The following is a 9630-nucleotide window of genomic DNA, read 5'->3' as shown; positions in this document are numbered from 1 at the left end:
ATGTAATAGAATCATTGTAATATCTCTGTCCTTTGGGAAAAAGTGATCACGTGGTCATTGAGTTCCAGATGTTAATAGGAAACGTCGAGCCAAGAGACGAGCTTCATAGACAGGGAAGATACAACTTTGGGAAAGCAAATTTTACAGGATTGAGAAACTTTTTTGAAAATGCGGATTGGAGAAAATTCAGAGAAACAAGAGAGATACAGAGGAAGTGGGATATCTTTCTAGACCTCTATAATTTGGGTGTGGAAAAATTTGTACCAAGAGTAAGAGGGAAAGAAAACAGGAAAAAGGAGTGGTTTAATAGAAGGTGTATGATAGCAAAAAAAGAGAGAGATAAGGCGTGGAACAATTGGAGAAAGAGAGGTAACGACAGAACAAAGGAAGAATATAAAAGAACAAGAAATTAATACACAAGAATACGTAGAGAAGAAGAAAGAAATTTTGAAAAAGGTATAATTGACAAATGCAAGGATGAACCCAAGCTGTTTTATAGATTTGTTAATGGCAAACTGAAACAAAAAGAAGGAATCACCAAACTGAAAGTAGAAGGAGAGGTCTTTAAGGATGCGGCAATGCAAGCAGAAATAATGAACAAACGTTTCCAGTCAGTTTTCACTAAAGAAAAGGAGCTTGTGGAAGGGGAGGGAGTGATTAGAAATGTTCCGGTGATGAAAGATATAAAAGTGGAGGTACAGGAAGTATATAAATTACTGGAAACTCAAGATGTAAGGAAAGCGCCAGGACCTGATGGAATTTCTAATCGGGTACTGAAGGAATGCAGAGAACAACTGGCAGATAAAATTCACAGCTTAATTGTATGCTCACTGGAAGAGGGGAAAGTGCCAAAAGAATGGAAGAGGGCAAATGTGGTACCAATTTACAAGGGAGGAAACAGGGAAGAACCCCTGAATTATAGACCAGTGTCTCTAACCAGCATGGTCGCAAAATTGTGTGAGAGAATCCTGAAAGACAGATGGATAAAATATCTGGAAGAGATGAATATTTTGGCTGAATGTCAGTTTGGATTCAGAAGTGGAAGGTCATGTGTTTCTAACTTGTTGAGCTTTTACTCAAGAGCGATTGATGTGGTACAGGAGAGAGATGGTTGGGTGGATTGTGTGTACTTAGACTTAGAGAAGGCCTTTGACAAGGTACCTCATAAGAGACTAATGTGGAAACTAGAATATATAGGAGGACTAAAGGGGAAACTTCTGGAATGGATGAGAGACTTTTTGAGAGACAGACAAATGAGGACAGTAATAAAGGAAAAGATGTCTGGATGGAGAGAAGTAACAAGTGGAGTCCCTCAAGGCTCAGTGTTGGCGCCAGTAATGTTCCTGATTTACGTAAATGATATGGTAGATGGAGTGAACAGTTATGCAAGTCTGTTTGCTGATGATGTAAAGATCTTGAGGAAGATAGAGGTTGAGGAGGATTGTAAAATACTGCAGGAGGATTTGGATAGGATACACAATTGGAGCCGGGCGTGGGAAATGAAATTTAATGTAAAGAAATGTAAAATATTGGAAATGAGTAAAAGTACCAGGAGACCATCACTGAATTATTTGTTGGGTAATGAATTAATCACAAAAAGGAGAGAAGAGAAAGATTTGGGAGTGTTGGTCCAAGATAGTTTGTCACCAGAAAAGCACATTAACAAGATAGTTGGAGAGACTTATAAACTCTTGACTAACATAAGAGTAGCATTTAATTATATGGATGAGGAAATGATGAAAAAATTGATAGTGGCCATGATCCGCCCCAGGTTAGAATATGCAGCGGTAGTGTGGTCCCCACACAAAAAGAAAGATATAAACAAGATTGAGAGAATACAAAGAACAGCAACCAAGATGGTCCCCAGTCTGACAGACCTGTCATACAGAGAGAGGCTGGAAAAACTTGATTTGCCTTCGTTAGAGGAAAGGAGAAAGAGGGGAGACATGATTGCGGTGTTTAGGACCATGGTGGGAGTAGATAAAACTGACAAAGAAGATCTGTTTGTATGGGATAAGAGAGCAACAAGAGGACACGGAATGAAATTGAAAAAGTCAAGCTGCTTGAAGGATATCAAGAAATATAGCTTTCCTTACAGAAGTATAGACTTATGGAATAGCCTGGACAAAGAGATCGTCCAATCTAAAAACTTAAACGAGTTTAAAGCTAAATTCGACTTATTGAGAAACAGCGACGGAAACCCACGAGCATAGTACCGTACATTCCGTGTATATCACAATTAGGTATGTTAGGTAAATACTTAAATTTTGGAACGACTTAGACAAAGAGGTGGTGCATGAGAAAAACATTCATGTGTGTAAAGGTAGACTTGATAAATGTGGATATGGAGACAGGACAACACGAGCATTGCTCAATTCCTGTATACTACAAATAGGTAAATACACACACACAAAACGAGTGAGAAAGAATAAGGTAGACACGAGTTCGCATGCCTGACACTTGGCCTGAAATGACCCTAGACACACATGCCGAGAAAAATACTAATTTGAAGTCTCCTACCATCGGGCCGCCTTTTGCAAAAGACCCAGGTCAACCTACGGTAACTGAAGCAGAGATGCCTCGAATAAGTCGGAATCTTGTTCGAGACACCACTAATTTGTTTGTATTTTCAGCTGTGGAAGATCTATTTGCGTAAACTAAGGTGAATTATAATAAGTTTTGTATAATAGTCTGGATATAACAATGTATTATTGATAACAGCAAAACACACGAGATGCATTGTATTCCGATCGCCACGGGTTCGTACCCCTCCCTTGTCGCCTCCCTCTCCCTCTCAAGTTTCGTTGACTGACTCCACTTCCCACTGCGCTCGTGCTAGATCGTTGCACCACCTATCGGCAGCCTGTAGAAACATATGCCTGACAGGGACTGTCGACGAACTTTTGATTGCGAGTGTACAGTTGCGAGCAGATGACTCGAGGCCACATAGTCCACCAACATATTGGTGTTTTATCTGGTAACAGTGGTAGCTATGAACTTGACCGAGAGTCAGTCGGCTGTTCGGACAAATCAAACCCATTGATAATTTGTCAGTGTGCAGTTCTAACTGGTCTCCAATCAGTATCATGCAAGTAAACGTATTATATGTCATACACATGGTAGTTATATTTATAACCATAGTATTACAACATAGGCATCCAAATAGTGGTGCGTTCATTCATGTGTGACACACAGGTATCGGTAGTGATTTATTTGGTTCGACTATTGTCGTGAACCAAACAACCTTTACCAGTTTTCAAGAGATGTACCGTAGGGTTATCAGCTTCCCCGCAACCTAGCATTATTTTACTACAAAAATGCCGTCATGCCAGGCATCCCTCACCGTGAACGTCACTTCCGTCGATGTCTAAATCCGAAGTAGGTGGGAGAGTTAAAGGTTCACACCACAGCAGGCGGAGCAGGGGGAGGGGTGTGTGGGAGTTATAAGGAGAGTGGTGGGTGAGGAAGGGAGGGACGAGCTGGGACGTCAAATAGGAGGAGGAGGGGGAAGAGTGCAGGCGGTTGGCTGCGGTATTAAACGTATTTCAGATTAAAGGCTATAATAAGTTGGTTTTGACATATGCAACCAATGTTTGTTTAATATTCGAGCCATTTGGTTCCACCTTCATGCCTCTCCCCATACGTGGCCTCACGTGGTGCCTACGTCACAAACCGAGGTGGTGATGGAGCTGCATACTCGGGATACCCGTGTGTCTCACATGAATGAACGCACCACTATTTGGATGCCTATATCTACCATGTGAATGACACGTTAATCATTATCAATATAATACTTTTACTTGCATGATATTGATTGGAGACCAGTTAGAACTGCAATTTGACCATTTATCTCTGCTTTTGTTTCGCCCGAACAGCCGACTGAATCTCGGCCAAGTTCATAGCTACCACTGTTAACAGATAAAACACTAACATGTTAGTGGACTACGTGGCCTCGAGTCATCTTCTAGCAACTGTACGTGTGCGCGCATGAAACATATATGTGCGTGTTCTTGTATGTGTGTATGCACGCGTGTATAGTATATATATGTGTGTTTATCTATGTGTATGTGACAGTGATGAGTATATGTTTGAGTAAATGTATATTATACGTGTGTATGCACGTATATTTATATGTATGTATGTATGTCTGTGTATGTATGTGTGTGTATGTATGTATGTATGTATGTACGTATGTACGTGTATGCTTGTGGTTGCAAGGCCACCTGTGCTGTGTAGTTTTGATAATCTTTCGCTCCCCATCGCATGGTGATGATACAACATTAGCCCCTTCAGTACGAGAACTCTCTCTCTCTCTCTCTCTCTCTCTCTCTCTCTCTCTCTCTCTCTCTCTCTCTCTCTCTCTCTCTCTCTCACTAATCTTGCCGGTGTTGGAGGGACATTGTCGTGTGGTTGCACTGATATCAGTGAGGCTCAACTGCCTGGTTCTTCAAGCGTCCCTCAGCTCCCTCCCTATTCCCTAAAAGCAGGATGGTGGTGGACTGTTGGAGGAGGGCACCTTCAGCCTGCAGTCCACTGGGTTCACATTCGGATGAGCGTGAGGCTGAAACTATTACTACGCTACTACTACTACTACTATTACTACTACTATTACTGCTACTACTAACATTACTGCTACTACTACTAACCTTTTCACTCCCAAGACTTATTACTGTTATTATTATTATTATTATTATTATTATTATTATTATTATTATCATTATTATTATGATTATTATTATTATTATTATTATTATTATTATTATTATTATTATTATTATCATTATTATTATACTCTTATCTCACCACACCTGTGGTGAGTTATGTTGTTCTTGGTAGTTTTATTGTTACGATAATAATAATAATAATAATAATAATAATAATAATATTATTATTATTATTATTATTGTTGTTATTATTATTATTGTTATTATTATTACTCTCATTATTATTATTATTATTATTATTATTATTATTATTCCTTACAAAGAAGTAAATTGCTCTTGCTCGCCCAGTTTCAAAGCTGCGGTCATCATATTTGGCCATCTGTATTCCCCAGCTGGCAGCTTCATATGATGCAGTATCATCCAGTTCCCAGTACTGGTTTTCCAGATACATCCAGAAACCCATGGAAACCGTCTATTCGCGGATTCTCAGGAACCGCTAAAGGTACGGACGAAATTTTTGTGGGACATAGCCGAGGTAGGGGAGCATGTCTGAAACGACTATGGGCCCGTTTGGGCCAGTAGTTTCTGAGATCACCCAAGGGTCAAGGGAAAGTAGTTTGGGCTCCACTATTTTTCCTCTGCGAGGATTTTGTTGGTTTCACCTTCACCCAACGTGTTTGACATTCTTGTAGGGGGGCCCTACAACACCAGCTCTGCTCTCAGAAGTGATCATTACATGAAGGGCGCTAAATCACCAGGTCCAGCTATTTGATGTGCGAGGATTTTGCTGCTTTCACCATCGCCCAGTGTGTTTGACACTTTTTTGGTGGTGGTGGGGGGGGAGGGCACAGCTACATTAGCTCTTCACTTCGAAGTGCTTATGAAGGGTGTTGAAATCACCAGGTCCATCCGTTTGTTGTACGAGGATTTTGCTGCTTTCTCCTTCGCCCAGAGTGTTGACACTCTTCGGGTGGTGCGGAGGAGGGGCACTACTACACCAGCTCTTCACTTCGAATTGCTCACTATATGAAGGATGTTTAAATCACCTGGTCCAATGATGCCTTGTTACTGAAACAGCTGTCAATTTCCATTTTCTAGTAATTATTATTATTATAATTATTATTATCATTATTATTATTATTATTATTATTAATTGTGGGTTGCTCTAGCAGGAACAACAGTTCTGATAACCGTGTGTGTGTGTGTGTGTGTGTGTGTGTGTGTGTGTGTGTGAGAGAGAGAGAGAGAGAGAGAGAGAGAGAGAATGTATGTATGTTTGTATGGATGGATGTTTATATGTATAGTCAGCCAAAAAAGGCGTGTCATCGTTCCGAACCCCATAAATATTCGAACAAATAAGTCGAAGCAGCAGGGATAGCTTCACAAGTCTGGCAACTGTGTCAGACCAGACGGTGGTGGGGGTGAGTGGTTTGGAGTGCCATGTATTACTGTCGGGTGGAAATTGTTGGGAATAACATACTGGGTAATAGGGTTATAGTCAACTTTTATCACTTATGTCACTAAATGTCTACATATCCATCATCATGAATTTACATGTGATCAAAATATACTGCAGTTTCATATACATGGGTTGTCATGTCCAATTCATCTTTGATATTTGGAATACTACAGAGGACGGAATAACGGTGGAATACGTTTCATAACGAGTGTTTGGAATTTAATGAAACGTCACGATTATGAGAATATAAAACAGCGTTTATTAATGATAACTAGAATCTCCCTTCTATTTCCCGTCGTCCAATGTAGATAAGTGACTGACATTGAAGATATGACTATATGTCGGTGGGTGTATATCTTGGTTTCATCACCATGCGTAACACCTGTGGCTGGGTTTCCCATAGATATAAGTAAGACTTGATGCCGCATCGCCCATTCTTCAGTACAGCAGCGGTGCGTCTGTGCGGCCGTCATCTTGGAGCGGTCAAGCATGTAATAGAGGGGCTTGTTTTAGAGTGAATTCAGACTATGAAAATGAATGTTGTTGTGGAGGAGGTGGTGATGGTCGTTATTCTTGTGGTAGTGGTGATAGTGGTTATTGTTGTGGTGGTGGTGATGGTGGTTTTTGTTGTGATAGTGGTTTTGTTGTGGTGGTGGTGATGGTGATTTTTGTTGTGGTGGTGGCGGTTGTTGCTGTTGTTGTGGTGGTGGTGATGGTGATTTTTTTTGTGGTGGTGGCGGTTGTTGTTGTTGTTGTGGTGGTGGTGATGGTGGTTTTTGTTGTTGTGGTGCTGATAGTGATGGTGGTTTTTGGTGGTGTTGTGGGGATGGTGATGATGATGGTTTTTGGTGTGATGGTGGTTGCGGTGATGGTGGTGGTTTTTGGTGTGATGGTGGTGGTGGTGGTGGTGGTTTTTGTTGTTGTAGTGTAGTGCTGGTTTTGTTGGTAGAGGTAGTTGTTGTGTTGATGGTGATTGTTGCGGTGGTTGTTGTTCTGGTGGTTGTTGTTGTTGTGGTGGTGGTGGTTCTTGTGGTTGTTGTTGTTGTTGTGATGATGGTTATATTGGTGGCTGTTGTCGTGGTGGTTGTTGTGGTGATGGTTGTTTGGTGGTGGTGGTTGTCGTGGTGGATGTTGTGGTGGTTATTGTGATGGTTGATGTGATGGTGGTTGCGGTGATGGTGGTGGTTCTTGTTGTGATGGTGGTTGTGGTGATGGTGGTGGTTCTTGTTGTGATGATGGTTGTGGTGATGGTGGTGGGTGTTGTGATGGTGGTTGTTGTTGTTGTCGTGGTAATTGTTGTTGCGGTTGTTGTGGTTGTCGCTGTTGTGGTTGTGGTGGTGGTTGTGGTGGTGGATGTGGTGGTGGTGGTTGTGGTGGTGGTGGTTGTGGTGGTTGTGGTTGTGGTGGTGGTGGTGGTGGTGGTTGTGGTGGTGGTGGTGGTGGTGATGGTGGTGGTGCTTGTTGTTGTTGAGATGGTGGTGGTGGTTGCTGTTGTTATGGTTGTTGTTGTTGTTGCTGTTGTGGTGGTGGTGGTGGTGCTGAGTGTTATGGTGGTGGTGCTGGTTGTTATGGTGGTGGTGGTGGCTGTTGTAATGGTGGTTGTCATGGTGGTTGTTGTTGTTGTGGTGATGGTGGTGGTGGTTGTTGTTGTTGTTGTGGTGGTGGTGGTGGTGGTTGTTATCGTGGTGGTGGTGGTAGTGGTTGCTGTTGTTGTTGTTGTTGTGGTGGTGGTGGTGGTGGTGGTGGTGGTGGTTGTGGTGGTGGTGGTGGTGGTGATGGTGGTGGTGCTTGTTGTTGTTGAGATGGTGGTGGTGGTTGCTGTTGTTATGGTTGTTGTTGTTGTTGTGGTGGTGGTGGTGGTGGTGGTGGTGCTGAGTGTTATGGTGGTGGTGCTGGTTGTTATGGTGGTGGTGGTGGCTGTTGTAATGGTGGTTGTCATGGTGGTTGTTGTTGTTGTGGTGATGGTGGTGGTGGTGGTGGTTGTTATCGTGGTGGTGGTGGTTGTTATCGTGGTGGTGGTGATAGTGGTTGCTGTTGTTGTTGTTGTTGTTGTGGTGGTGGTGGTGGTGGTTATGGTGGTTGTTATGGTGGTGGTGGTGGTGGTGGTTGTTATGGTAGTAGTAGTAGTAGCAGTAGTTGTTCCCTAGGCACTCTGGCCGAACAGCCCCAAGCCCCTTAGGAAGGCCATGGCCGAGACCGGGCTTTCCCACAGAGCTCTCAAAGAGTGCATGTTGTGTTGTTGGCTTAGGTGATTGTGTGCAATGCAGTTTTCCATAATGTGCTTAATAGTATGGGGTGCTGTGTTGCATCCTGGACAGGCATCAGCGCCGGAGCCATCCAGCCTCTTCTGGTAGCTTAAGAGGGCAGGATGGTGCCCACATCTCAGCCTGGCCAGGTGGACCGTATCCTCACGAGGGAGATAGGATTCAGAAGGGTGGATGTCAGGAGGCCTTGCATGCAGCTGTGTGTTGTCTTTAAGTGACTGAATGGAGCGGCGAGTGATCTGAGTGTGGATATGCTTCTGGAAGCTGGTCTGAGGTGGGCGAGGGGGGAGAGATGACAGTATTTTTGTATGGTATTGTGTGCTGGGTATTGTTTTGATGTTCCTTGGTGTGGGTGGATGTGCTGCCATGTAATATAGTAGATGTTGTGGGTTTGTGGAGGCTGCAGCAAGAAACTGGGTGCCTCTCATGTCTAGGTGATCCTTGACTTTGAGGACTTTGGTTTCTTGATGTAGGTGGTCTGTGGGTGTAGTAGCTGTGCAGCCTGTGATTATTTTTAGGACCTTTTTCTGTATGGTCTATAGAGTGTTGTAGTGTGTTTTGGAGAGGTTAGGAGCCAGGCAGGGCTTGCATAATTCATCGATGAACGTATGTATTGTTTGTGTACTGTGGTGTTGGTTTCTTTGTTGTGTCCAAATGTTGTATGGGCAAGTGACCTCAAGGCACTGAGTCTTGGTGTTATTTTATTTTTAATGCTTATGATGTGTTGTTTAAATGACATTGATGTATTGTATGTTACACCGAGGATTGTGTGTGTGTGTGTGTGTGTGTGTGTGTGTGTGTGTGTGTGTGTGTGTTAGGGGAGTGTTGTTTATGGTGAGGTGTGGGATGTGACTGTGTTCTGTTGTCCAGTTTGTGTGAAGGATCACTGTTGACTTGGCTGGGGCTATTTTGAGCCTGTTTGTGGTGAACCATTCGTGTAGTGTGTTGAGGTGAGGTTAGATGATGTGTGCAGCTGTGTTTGCGTTTTGGTGCGTACATGTAAGTGTTATATTATCTGCATAGGAAGCTATATGTATCTGTGGTGTGTCGGGTGTGGGTATGTCGTGCATGTATAGGTTAAAGAGTGCAGGGGACAAAACAAATTCTTGGGGGACGCCGTTTGTGAAGTTTCTGATGTTAGAAGTCTGACCGGCAAATGTTACGTGTGCACATCTGCCTGTTAAGTAGTTTGCCAGCCATCTTTTTGTGTTATTGTGCATGTTTGTGTTGAGTATTTTGTTTG

The sequence above is a fragment of the Coenobita brevimanus genome, chromosome 60 (genome assembly GCF_032717465.1).
Source record: "Coenobita brevimanus isolate Jiangsu-jjx chromosome 60, ASM3271746v2, whole genome shotgun sequence".
Classification (NCBI taxonomy): domain Eukaryota; kingdom Metazoa; phylum Arthropoda; class Malacostraca; order Decapoda; family Coenobitidae; genus Coenobita; species Coenobita brevimanus.
The sequence above is the reverse complement of the archived record's forward strand: the minus strand, read 5'-3'. Positions refer to the sequence as shown.